Here is a 10,000-nt window from a genome sequence, read left to right as displayed (position 1 = left end):
GGGTAAGGGGTCCTGTCCCCCCCCCTCGCCGCCTCTGAGAAGAGAAACATCTCCTCCACTCCTCCGCTCCTCCGCTGCGGAACCAGGTATTACCGATCCGCCGGACTCAGGCGAATTGCAGAAAGGGGTTTTGCCGTCCTCCGCTCCTCCGCTCCTCCGTTTCGGGCCCTGGAACTCCCGAACCGCTGGACACAAGCGAATCACGGTCCGGGCTTCTGCTCTCCTCCGCTCCTCACCTCATCCGCTCCAGGCCCTGGTACTCCGTGTCCGCGGGAACCCCCCCCAACCCACAAAAACAAACTCTCACACACACACAAACACACGCACACACACACACACACACACACACACACATACACACGCATACACACACACAAACACACAAACACACACAGACACACCTGAACTCATCATAGCTGTGCTAATAGCATTGGCCGAAACGTTTCCACAACCAAACCAACATTAGCTCATCCACTCATTCACATATGTGTGTGCCCGGAGGTCCGGGAGCTCCAGTCATAAGTCCGGGTGATCTATGTCCGGAGAAGGCTCACATTAGCCGCTCTAAGGGGTCCTGCTGCCCCCCAGCTTCCCGGCCTTTGAGAAGAGACACATAACTCCGCTCTTCCGCTTCTCCGCTATGGGCCCTGGTACTCCCGATCCTCCGAACTCAGGTGAATTGCGTGACGTGCTTCTGCTCTCCTATAAGCCCCTACACACTTCGAACACGGCTGTTATCACCCTGTTACTGCATTTCAATGACACCCATTTGCTTTCGATCTCAGTGTCTGCCACCGTACGGAAAAGCGGGGGGGTGGGGGGTGGGGGGCATAAGCGCATTCGTGCTGTAAGTAATCAGAAGTTAATAGTGTTAACGGTTTGCGAGAAATTTTTAATGCTAGACAAAAAAAGAAAATTAAAAGGATATAATTAAATAAATAGATAGAAAAATAAAATTAAAAACGAAAAAAAAAAAATTGTGAGGGGAATATAACATGTAATTAAGTTGGCGGTTCACAGGGAATCTCAGACATCAAACTGTTTTTAATTGAACATAAATAGTACACCCAAATATACAAATGTACAAATAAACATAGCAAGTTAGAACTGAATGTCAATGAAACAACCAGGCATGAGGAAGCAACGGACATGAGGACATTTGTTCTGTATGTAATGAGAAGTTAATAGTGTTACAGGTTTGTGAGAAATTTACATTGCTAGACAAAAAAAGAAATTAAAAGGAAATAATTAAATAAATAGATAGACCAATGAAATTAAAACCGAAAAAAAAAAATGCAAGGGGAATACAACATGTAATTAAGTTGGCGATTCACAAGGAATCTCAGACATCAAACTGTATATTTTTTGTTGTTTATATATAAACATATATAAACAAACATATATTGTTTGTTGTTTATTTTTGGGATATATTGAGGAATATTTAATGGAAAGGAGTCACAATCGCTTTTTGACAATGTCGAAGTGTATACGTGGCTATAGAATTTAAAGTTTTCATTAGAAATTATAGCCTCATCTGTAATTTCCTTGTTGTTAAGACGGGCTTCCGCTTTGCTCCGCTCCTCCTCTCCTCCGCTCCTCCGCTCTTCCGCTCCGGGCCCTGGAACTCCCGATCCGCGGGACTTCGGTGAATGCCGGGCCAGTTTTTTGCTCTTCTGCTCTCCTCCCCTCCTCCGCTTCTTCGCTCCCCCGCTTTGGACCCTGGAACTCTTGAACAGGGCCGGGCTTCTGCCCTCCGCCTCTCCTCTGCTCATCCGCTCCAGGCCCTGGCACTCCCTGTGATCCAGTCATTCGCATGTGCGTGCCCGGAGGTCCGGGAGCTCCACTCAAACGTCCGGGGGGGGTAAGGGTAAGGTGTCCTGTCCCCACCCCTCGCCGCCTCTGAGAAGAGAAACATCTCCTCCACTCCTCCGCTCCTCCGCTGCGGAACCAGGTATTACCGATCCGCCGGACTCAGGCGAATTGCAGAAAGGGGTTTTGCCGTCCTCCGCTCCTCCGCTCCTCCGTTTCGGGCCCTGGAACTCCCGAACCGCTGGACACAAGCGAATCACGGTCCGGGCTTCTGCTCTCCTCCGCTCCTCACCTCATCCGCTCCAGGCCCTGGTACTCCGTGTCCGCGGGAACCCCCCCAACCCACAAAAACAAACTCTCACACACACACAAACACACGCACACACACACACACACACACACACACACACACACATACACACGCATACACACACACAAACACACAAACACACAGAGACACACCTGAACTCATCATAGCTGTGCTAATAGCATTGGCCGAAACGTTTCCACAACCAAACCAACATTAGCTCATCCACTCATTCACATATGTGTGTGCCCAGAGGTCCGGGAGCTCCAGTCATAAGTCCGGGTGATCTATGTCCGGAGAAGGCTCACATTAGCCGCTCTAAGGGGTCCTGCTGCCCCCCAGCTTCCCGGCCTTTGAGAAGAGACACATAACTCCGCTCTTCCGCTTCTCCGCTATGGGCCCTGGTACTCCCGATCCTCCGAACTCAGGTGAATTGCGTGACGTGCTTCTGCTCTCCTATAAGCCCCTACACATTTCGAACACGGCTGTTATCACCCTGTTACTGCATTTCAATGACACCCATTTGCTTTCGATCTCAGTGTCTGCCACCGTACGGAAAAGCGGGGGTGGGGGGTGGGGGGGCATAAGCGCATTCGTGCTGTAAGTAATCAGAAGTTAATAGTGTTAACGGTTTGCGAGAAATTTTTAATGCTAGACAAAAAAAGAAAATTAAAAGGATATAATTAAATAAATAGATAGAAAAATAAAATTAAAAACGAAAAAAAAAAAATTGTGAGGGGAATATAACATGTAATTAAGTTGGCGGTTCACAGGGAATCTCAGACATCAAACTGTTTTTAATTGAACATAAATAGTACACCCAAATATACAAATGTACAAATAAACATAGCAAGGTAGAACTGAATGTCAATGAAACAACCAGGCATGAGGAAGCAACGGACATGAGGACATTTGTTCTGTATGTAATGAGAAGTTAATAGTGTTACAGGTTTGTGAGAAATTTACAGTGCTAGACAAAAAACGAAATTAAAAGGAAGTAATTAAATCAATAGATAGACAAATAAGAAATTAAAACGAAAAAAAAAAAAAAAAAAATTGCAAGGGGAATGTAACATGTAATCAAGTTGTTTTTTTTTTTTTGTTTTTTTTTTTTTACCAAAAAAAACCACTCCTCCGCTCATCCGCTGCGGAACCAGGTACTACCGATCCGCCGGACTCAGGCGAATTGCAGAAAGGGGTTTTGCTGTCCTCCGCTCCTCCGCTCCTCCGCTCCTCCGCTCCTCCGCTCCTCCGCTCCTCCGTTTCGGGCCCTGGAACTCCCGAACCGCTGGACACAAGCGAATCACGGTCCGGGCTTCTGCTCTCCTCCGCTCCTCACCTCATCCGCTCCAGGCCCTGGTACTCCGTGTCCGCGGGAACCCCCCCCAACCCACAAAAACAAACTCTCACACACACACAAACACACGCACACACACACACACACACACACACACACACAAACACACAAACACACACAGACACACCTGAACTCATCATCGCTGTGCTGATAGCATTGGCCGAAACGTATCCACAACCAAACCAACATTAGCTCATCCAGTCATTCACATATGTGTGTGCCCAGAGGTCCGGGAGCTCCAGTCATAACTCCGGGTGATCTCTGTCCGGAGTAGGCTCACCTTAGCCGGTCTAAGGGGTCCTGCTGCCCCCCAGCTTCCCCGCCTTTGAGAAGAGACACATAACTCCGCTCTTCCGCTTCTCCGCTATGGGCCCTGGTACTCCCGATCCTCCGAACTCAGGTGAATTGCGTGACGTGCTTCTGCTCTCCTATAAGCCCCTACACACTTCGAACACGGCTGTTATCACCCTGTTACTGCATTTCAATGACACCCATTTGCTTTCGATCTCAGTGTCTGCCTCCGTACGGAAAAAGCGGGATGGGTGGGGGGGCATAAGCGCATTCGTGGTGTAAGTAATCAGAAGTTAATAGTGTTAACGGTTTGCGAGAAATTTTTAATGCTAGACAAAAAAAGAAAATTAGAAGGATATAATTAAATAAATAGATAGAAAAATAAAATTAAAAACGAAAAAAAAAAAATTGTGAGGGGAATATAACATGTAATTAAGTTGGCGGTTCACAAGGAATCTCAGACATCAAACTGTTTTTAATTGAACATAAATAGTACACCCAAATATACAAATGTACAAATAAACATAGCAAGGTAGAACTGAATGTCAATGAAACAACCAGGGATGAGGAAGCAACGGACATCAGGACATTTGTTCTGTATGTAATGAGAAGTTAATAGTGTTACAGGTTTGTGAGAAATTTACAGTGCGAGACAAAAAAAGAAATTAAAAGGAAGTAATTAAATCAATAGATAGACAAATAAGAAATTAAAACGAAAAAAAAAAAAAATTGCAAGGGGAATGTAACATGTAATCAAGTTGTTTTTTTTTTTTTTTTTTTTTTTTTTTTTTACCAAAAAAAAAAGGAACCTCGGACATGGGTAACTATATTTTTTTGTTTTCGGATTTTTCCATAAGTTTTAAGGATTTTTTTTTTTTTTTTTATATTTCAAAATCGTTTATGAAGACATTAAAATTTGGGGAGCATTTTTGCATTCTGTTCTTGTGAATGAAGAACTTGGCCAGGCCTAAAAGAACATTGACACAGAGTTCATCTGTTATGTTGCTTATAAGTAAACAGAATGTTATATCATCTTTTGAGAAGGAAACTGGTGACGATGGAATGAGAAGGAGAAAAAATATATGGTCAGTGGTTTCAATGTTGTCTTCACAAAATGTACAAATATTATCTTCAAAATTAAAGCGTACCCTCGATAATTCCTTAGATGGGTAGATGTCAGTCATAATTTTGAAGTGGGTCTCTTTTGCCTTGGGGGTATGGGTAGAGTCAGATACATAGTTCGCAGCGTGGCAATCGATTCCTCATCAAATTTATTTAAAATATCCTTTTTTTTTTTTTTGACGTCCAGGGAATAAGTTTCCTGTGAAACATTTCCTAATAAAGGAGTTGCCGCGCTTTCTGTCCACAATTGAGATTCCCTGGAGTGATAGTCGGGGTAACTGTGGTTGTACGGTTCGGTGCGTCATTATATTTTTGGTCAGGAATACAAATTGTCGAGGCAGTGCGTTTCGTAACTTTAGCAACTCTAATATGGGAGGCTTGAATCTGTGTGTAGTACAGAACTGCTCATTGTCCAGAGGACTGCCAGTGTCATCCATCAAGTCAATTATCGACCATATACCTTTCTCAAAGCATTCCTTGTAAAACAGAGGTTTGTTGCCATGCAGTACATATCGATTGTTCCAAACTATTATACTGTGTGGTGAGAAATTGTGTACGTATATCATTTTCCAGTATAATAATATTTGTTTATGGAACTCTGAACATTTGACAGGAATCTTGTTGATATCCAAGTCAGAGATAAGCAGAAGACTCAGGCCGCCGACTTTGTTGAATAAGTAGTTTGGAGTACAATACCAGAAAGAACGATGAGGTTTGATCCAGGATTTCAACCAGTTCACCTTCAATGTCCCATTCAAGCAGTCCGACTCTATCACTTTCAGCCCTCCTTCACTTGTTTCTTTCACCATATGTGATTTTTCTTAGATGGTGTGGTCTGTTCCTCCAGATAAAGTTGAAATTGATTTGGTTAACAGATTATACGAGTTGATTTGGAGCAGCATTGGAATACGCTGGGTATATACATCTGGATAAACACATCCATTTTAGTCAAATATATCCGGCCTAATATTGATAAATCTCTCTGGAGCCATATATTAGAATTAAGCTTTACTTTGATTCAGTTTAGATTCAATGTTCCTGGATTGATTTAACGTTTGGTCCTTGAATAGGAAAATGCTCAAGTATTTTATTTCTGATTTCATAGAAACATCGCTGATTTCCTTTAGTGGCGAGTCATGCAGCGCAAGAAGTTTGCATTTCTTTAAGTTTAATGACAATCCTGAAGCCTTGGAGAATGTTTTGGTTTTTTTCAGCACTTATTGGGACTTGATGTTCATTTTTCAAAACTAAGGTTGTGTCATCTGCCAGCAGGCTAATAACAATTTCTGTCCCCAACATTACTTCTGTCCCACACGTATACACACACACACACACACACACACACACACACACACCTTAATTCCACTCTTTTATATACGCATGTCTGGAGTTCCGGGAGCTCGTTCTCAACGTTCTGGGGATAATCATAGCTGTGCTGATAGCATTGGCCGAAACGTATCCACAACCAAACCGACATTAGCTCATCCACTCATTCACATATGTGTGTGCCCGGAGGTCCGGGAGCTCCAGTCATAAGTCCGGGTGATCTATGTCCGGAGAAGGCTCACATTAGCCGCTCTAAGGGGTCCTGCTGCCCCCCAGCTTCCCGGCCTTTGAGAAGAGACACATAACTCCGCTCTTCCGCTTCTCCGCTATGGGCCCTGGTACTCCCGATCCTCCGAACTCAGGTGAATTGCGTGACGTGCTTCTGCTCTCCTATAAGCCCCTACACACTTCGAACACGGCTGTTATCACCCTGTTACTGCATTTCAATGACACCCATTTGCTTTCGATCTCAGTGTCTGCCACCGTACGGAAAAAGCGGGGGGTGGGGGGGCATAAGCGCATTCGTGCTGTAAGTAATCAGAAGTTAATAGTGTTAACGGTTTGCGAGAAATTTTTAATGCTAGACAAAAAAAGAAAATTAAAAGGATATAATTAAATAAATAGATAGAAAAATAAAATTAAAAACGAAAAAAAAAAATTGTGAGGGGAATATAACATGTAATTAAGTTGGCGGTTCACAAGGAATCTCAGACATCAAACTGTTTTTAATTGAACATAAATAGTACACCCAAATATACAAATGTACAAATAAACATAGCAAGGTAGAACTGAATGTCAATGAAACAACCAGGGATGAGGAAGCAACGGACATCAGGACATTTGTTCTGTATGTAATGAGAAGTTAATAGTGTTACAGGTTTGTGAGAAATTTACAGTGCGAGACAAAAAAAGAAATTAAAAGGAAGTAATTAAATCAATAGATAGACAAATAAGAAATTAAAACGAAAAAAAAAAAAAAAAATTGCAAGGGGAATGTAACATGTAATCAAGTTGTTTTTTTTTTTTTGTTTTTTTTTTTTTACCAAAAAAAAAAGGAACCTCGGACATGGGTAACTATATTTTTTAGTTTTTGGATTTTTCCATAAGTTTTAAGGATTTTTTTTTTTTTTTTTTTATATTTCAAAATCGTTTATGAAGACATTAAAATTTGGGGAGCATTTTTGCATTCTGTTCTTGTGAATGAAGAACTTGGCCAGGCCTAAAAGAACATTGACACAGAGTTCATCTGTTATGTTGCTTATAAGTAAACAGAATGTTATATCATCTTTTGAGAAGGAAACTGGTGACGATGGAATGAGAAGGAGAAAAAATATATGGTCAGTGGTTTCAATGTTGTCTTCACAAAATGTACAAATATTATCTTCAAAATTAAAGCGTACCCTCGATAATTCCTTAGATGGGTAGATGTCAGTCATAATTTTGAAGTGGGTCTCTTTTGCCTTGGGGGTATGGGTAGAGTCAGATACATGGTTCGCAGCGTGGCAATCGATTCCTCATCAAATTTATTTAAAATATCCTTTTTTTTTTTTTTGACGTCCAGGGAATAAGTTTCCTGTGAAACATTTCCTAATAAAGGAGTTGCCGCGCTTTTTGTCCACAATTGAGATTCCCTGGAGTGATAGTCGGGGTAACTGTGGTTGTACGGTTCGGTGCGTCATTATATTTTTGGTCAGGAATACAAATTGTCGAGGCAGTGCGTTTCGTAACTTTAGCAACTCTAATATGGGAGGCTTGAATCTGTGTGTAGTACAGAACTGCTCATTGTCCAGAGGACTGCCAGTGTCATCCATCAAGTCAATTATCGACCATATACCTTTCTCAAAGCATTCCTTGTAAAACAGAGGTTTGTTGCCATGCAGTACATATCGATTGTTCCAAACTATTATACTGTGTGGTGAGAAATTGTGTACGTATATCATTTTCCAGTATAATAATATTTGTTTATGGAACTCTGAACATTTGACAGGAATCTTGTTGATATCCAAGTCAGAGATAAGCAGAAGACTCAGGCCGCCGACTTTGTTGAATAAGTAGTTTGGAGTACAATACCAGAAAGAACGATGAGGTTTGATCCAGGATTTCAACCAGTTCACCTTCAATGTCCCATTCAAGCAGTCCGACTCTATCACTTTCAGCCCTCCTTCACTTGTTTCTTTCACCATATGTGATTTTTCTTAGATGGTGTGGTCTGTTCCTCCAGATAAAGTTGAAATTGATTTGGTTAACAGATTTTACGAGTTGATTTGGAGCAGCATTGGAATACGCTGGGTATATACATCTGGATAAACACATCCATTTTAGTCAAATATATCCGGCCTAATATTGATAAATCTCTCTGGAGCCATATATTAGAATTAAGCTTTACTTTGATTCAGTTTAGATTCAATGTTCCTGGATTGATTTAACGTTTGGTCCTTGGATAGGAAAATGCTCAAGTATTTTATTTCTGATTTCATGGAAACATCGCTGATTTCCTTTAGTGGCGAGTCATGCAGCGCAAGAAGTTTGCATTTCTTTAAGTTTAATGACAATCCTGAAGCCTTGGAGAATGTTTTGGTTGTTTTCGGCACTTATTGGGACTTGATGTTCATTTTTCAAAACTAAGGTTGTGTCATCTGCCAGCAGGCTAATAACAATTTCAGTCCCCAGCACGTCTAACTTTTGGATATCGTTGCTCTTTTCAACATAAACGGCTAGCATTTCGGTAGCAATTATAAATAAATAGGGTGAGATGGGGCAACCTTGGGGGATTCCCACATCAACATGGAAGCTCGGAGTGGTGCCGCTTGGCAGGGTGACACAGCTATGAATATTCTCATAGAGCCCACGGATCACATTCCTGAATATTTAACCAAATCCAAAATGTTCGAGCGTTGCTATGATAAATGGATGTTCGACCGAGTCAAAGGCTTTAGAAAAGTCCAAGAAGGATATGCGGCCATTATCTTCAATGCGATACGCCTCTAAACCCATCGCTCGCCCCGACTCGGGGAATCCTAGAGCCTACTTGCACCCCCGCCCTAACTTAACTCCCTCACTCGTGGAGCTCCCTGAGCTCCACACATCCCGGAGCATCACGCCGACTCATTCACATTTGAATGATTGTCTTTATTTTATGTCCGCTAGATAGAGGCATCCGCACATGCGCATCAGTGGAGCTTCAGGCCGGCTGAGGCATGGACTGAAAATCATAAAGACATGTGTGATGAGCTAAAAGGAAGATAAGCATATTTTTATAATAAATGTAAGAAAGAGAGGGTAATGCAGCCTCAGGGCGGCACTGGCCCGTGTCTCTCCAAGCCTGCCTTTGGGGGGGGGGGGGGGGGGGCACGGAGCAGTGTCTCCCTGTGCCGGTCCCAAGCCCGGATAAATGCAGAGGGTTGCGTCAGGAGGGGCATCCGGCGTAAAACGTTTGCCAAAACCAAACATGCGAGTCAACCATAACTATACCATACCGGATGGGTCGCGGACCGGGTTAACAACGACCGCCATTGGTACTGATGACCTACAGGGTACTAATGGAAATCGGGCTACTGTGGGTCGAAGAACAAGAAGAAGAAGAAGAGGAGGAGTGCGTGTTCGGAAGCAGAGAGAGAGGAGGAAAGGAAAGAGCCTGGGACTGAGAGTAGGGACTTTGAATATTGGGACTATGACAGGAAAAGGTAGAGAGTTGATGGACACGATGCAGAGAAGGAAGCTGGATATACTGTGTGTCCAGGAGACCAGGTGGAAGGGTAGTAAGGCTAGAAGCTTAGGAGCAGGCTTTA

The sequence above is a fragment of the Fistularia commersonii genome, unplaced genomic scaffold (assembly GCF_037954325.1).
Source record: "Fistularia commersonii isolate RoL2024-O1a breed Wild unplaced genomic scaffold, RoL_Fcom_v1.0 HiC_scaffold_42, whole genome shotgun sequence".
NCBI classification, from domain to species: domain Eukaryota; kingdom Metazoa; phylum Chordata; class Actinopteri; order Syngnathiformes; family Fistulariidae; genus Fistularia; species Fistularia commersonii.
This window is presented reverse-complemented; position numbering follows the sequence as displayed.